At 43.8% G+C, this 3,978-nt stretch overlaps 1 pseudogene; it reads left to right on the top strand.

Annotated features, from left to right (window-relative positions):
* Window positions 1-426: 426 nt before the first annotated feature.
* LOC112072954 (uncharacterized) lies at window positions 427-3,582 on the top strand (annotated as a pseudogene).
* Window positions 3,583-3,978: the final 396 nt, after the last annotated feature.

Here is a 3,978-nt window from a genome sequence, read left to right as displayed (position 1 = left end):
ATATTTAAAGGGTCTTAGTATCTACATATGTCTAGTTCGACAGAAAGTATGTAAGCGAAGTTAATCTCTCCTCGCATAAGAGCACAGAGGTCTGGCAAAGGAAGACATCTTTTTAAACACTGCAGAAACACTGAGGTGAGCAGTCCATTTCACTTTGACTGTCCTATTCTTCACTTGTAAGTCCATTTTTAGTTTCCATCACTGTAATGTACCTTGGTATTTAATGATTGTTAATTAGGTGGTTGTATAAGCGATCATGTTATTACTGTAGCCATGTAGTCAATAAAAAGTGTGCTGTAACATAAATGTTCTGTGTTCATTTAGGTCTAACACCAAGAATGACAGTTTGTGATTTTGGGGTGGAGGCCCAGTGTGAGTGTGCTGCTCTCTTGTGTGTGTGTTGACGGAGCAGCAGGGGGTGATCAGGCGTTCACTGTGACTGCTATGAGGAGTATGTATGTACAGAAAGACATCGGAGGGGTCATACAGTGTCCCTTAAAGCTGCCTGGGACCCTATGCTAGTTGCACAGAGATCACTGAATCAGGTAGGTTACATTACAACCAGGACAATAGAACAGAGATCACTGACCTTCAGGTAGTTACATACAACCAGCGCACAATAGAACAGAGATCACTGACCTCAGGTAGGGTACATACAACAGGACAATAGAACAGAGATAAGGCACTATACAATATTTACATCCTTCATACAGTCTATAGTTTGTGTCGGATATGTCTGTATCCATATGCTCTGTATCCGCCCCATGTATGTGTGTGTGTGTGTATATGTGGTAAGATAGATATATATATATATATATATATATATATATATATAATAATATATATATATATATATATAAATTAGTAAAGTCAAAGTTTGGACAACACCTTCTCATTCAAGTGTTTTCGGTTGTTTTAAATTTCACATTTGGATTATAGTGAAAACATCCAAAAACTATGTGAAAACACAATATGGAAATATGCAGTAACCAAAAAAGTGTTAAACAAAATCAAATACTGTTATATTTAACGATTCTTCAACAGAGCCACCGTTGGACTTGATGACACTTGCACACTCTTTGCGTTCTCTCAACCAGGCTTCATGGGTAGTCACCTGGAATGCATTTCAATTAACAGGTGTGCCTTGTTAAAAGTTAATTGGCGGAATTTCTTTCCTTAAGCGTTTGAGCCAACAATTGTGGATGGTATACAGAGATAGCCCATATAAATTAAGAACAGCTCAAATAAGCAAAGAGTAAATGACAGTCCTTCATTACTTTAAGGAGATGAAGGTCAGTCAATCCAGAAAATGTCGAAGAGTTTGAAAAAAGTTTCTTTCAAGTGCAGTCGCAAAAACCATCAAGCGCTATGAGGAAACTGACTCTCATGAGACCGCCAAAACAGGTAAGGGAAGACCAGAGTTTCCTCTCTGCGGAGGATAAGTTCATTAGAGTTACCAGCCTCGGAAATATAAGCCATAATAATGCTTCACGGAGTTCAAGTAGCAGACATCATCTCAACATCAACTGTTCAGAGACTGGTGAATCAGGCTTGCTGCAAAGAAACCACTTACTAAAGGACACCAATAATAAGAAGAGACTTGCTTGGGCCAAGAAACCGAGCAATGGACATTCGACGGCGGAAATCTGTCCTTTGGTCTGCATGAGTCTAAATTTGAGATTTTTGGTTCCAACCGCCGTGTCTTTGTGAGACGAGAGTAGGTGAACGGTGATCTCCAATGTGTTGTTCCCATCGTGAAGCATGAGGAGGTGTGGGCGGTGGCTTGATGGTGACCACTGTCGGTGATTATATTAGAATTTAAGGCACACTTAACCAGCCATGGCTACCACATGCATTCTGCAGCGATACACCAATCCCATCTGGTTTGCGGCTAGTGTACTATCATTGTTTTTCAACAGGACAATGAAACTCAACACACCTCCAGGGCGTGTGTAAGGGCCTATTTGACCAGAAGGAGATTGCTGCTCAGATGACCTTGGCCTTCCACAACACCTGACCTAACCCAATTGGATTGTTTGATGAGTTGGACCGCAGAGTGAAGAAAAAGAAGCCAATCTGTGTTCAGCATTAATGTGGAACTCCTTCAATACTGTTGGAAAAGCATTCCAGTAGTGGTGTAAGCTGGTTGAGAGGAAGCCAAGTGTGCAAAATCTGTCAGTCAAGCCAAAGGGTGGCTACTTTGAAGAATTCTCACAAAATATAAAATTATTTTGATTTTGTTTAACACTTTTCGTTGGTTACGACATGATCCATATAGTGTTATTTACATAGTTTTTGATGTACGTTAAAACTATTATTCTACAATTGTAACGGTCTTTTCCAACTCACACTCTAAACACGTAGATCCCCTGAACGCAGCTCAACTCTCCAGATCCCAATCCCTGAAAACTCTGATCACCTGTTCACCACACCTGTATGTCATTTACACACACTTATTTAGTTCAATTCTTTGCACCCCATCATTTGAGGTATTGTTGTTTGGGATTTAACCACAAATTTATTTAAATTTTTCGGGGAAAAGCCTCTTTTGGTTTTTGTTTTTTTTTCCGTATTAGTTCCTCCTTGTACCATAGTTTTAGCCATCCTCACTACGACGCCTTTTTAGCCTATCCCCTGCTTTGTACTTACGCCTGAGCTCCTGCACTACGTCATTAGCCTTCTCCATGCCTGTACTGTTGCCTTTTGGACCCCCTGTGTATGACCTTCTGCCTGCCCCTGGACCCAGAATACCTAGCCTCCTCCTGTGGTCTTTACAAATTAACAAACCAGCTGCCGCCCTGCGCTTGAACAGCTCTCTGTCTGCCCATGATCATTACAACAATTAAGAAAATAGTAAAAATAAAGAAAAACCTTGAGATGAGTAGGTTGTTTCAAACTTTAGACTGGTACTGTGTGTATATATAATATAAAGAACAATCACTAATCTTATCTTTCGTTATCTCAGGTTCTGGGCTGGAGGAGCGTGTTTCCTGATGTGCGTTCTCTTTGTATTCTTCACTCCGCCCTCCTCCCTGCCTGCAGACTCCTTCTCTCACATTCCCCTCCTGGAGCACGCTCTATTTGGATGCTCACACCTGGCAAAGTACACTTGTGTGTGTGGTGCACACGTGTATTAGGCTGTTATGCAATTGATTTTCAGCCCATATTTTTAATCCTAGATGTGTGTGGTCCCTTTTCACAGGTGGACCCTCAGGGGCCTTCGCTGTCTTCCCAAAACTAAGTTCCTTCACATCCTCGTCTCCTCCTCCTGGGGCGGAGTGAACGTCACTCTGAGCCAGGGATTCCAGGGCCTGTCTAGCCTGGAGGAGCTCACCGGGCTGGATAGTTGGCCCTGGCCCCCCTGCTCTGCTGGTCCCTGGTACAGGTGAGAGCCTGAGGGTGGAGCGGGCTGGAGTGAGGAGACCTGGGGGAACTGTTCTAGTCTCCTCTCCCCTGGATGGAGAAACGAAGAACCCTGGAGCTGCCCGACAGCATGGCAGCTCCATCCAGAACGGAGGCTGCTCTGGATCAATCCGTGAGCCCACGGTGCTCCTGTCCAGGATTCCGGGATCCTGGATCTGATGGAAACCCGGTGCGAGGTAGAGCCGAAGTCTCTGTCTGTGTTCCAGAAGCCTGTCCAGTCTCTCCTGTCTATGGTGGATGTTCTGGGTGGGCCAGCATTGTGGGGTTGGCAGGGGGCAGTTAAACAAGCTCTACCTGTGCCAGTTACACTTGAGACAGTCACTCCAGCCTGTTCTGGACCTGTGTACTCTTGTAGTAAAAACATGAGTGGAGTCCTTGGATCTGCACATGGCCCCTGATCACAGCCTTCACTGCAGAGGACAATAAGAGGTGAGTCGATTAGAATGGTCTAGTCCCCTCAAACTCAACTCTGGACCTCAAAGCCAGTACCACGAGCATTTATTCATTGTTCCCGCTCTAATTCAGGAACTGATTAGAACTGGACACCAGGTGTGT

Source organism: Salvelinus sp. IW2-2015, unplaced genomic scaffold, assembly GCF_002910315.2.
Source record: "Salvelinus sp. IW2-2015 unplaced genomic scaffold, ASM291031v2 Un_scaffold2105, whole genome shotgun sequence".
NCBI classification, from domain to species: domain Eukaryota; kingdom Metazoa; phylum Chordata; class Actinopteri; order Salmoniformes; family Salmonidae; genus Salvelinus; species Salvelinus sp. IW2-2015.
Note: the sequence above shows the minus strand (reverse complement) of the source record. Positions and strands in the feature narration are given on the sequence as shown.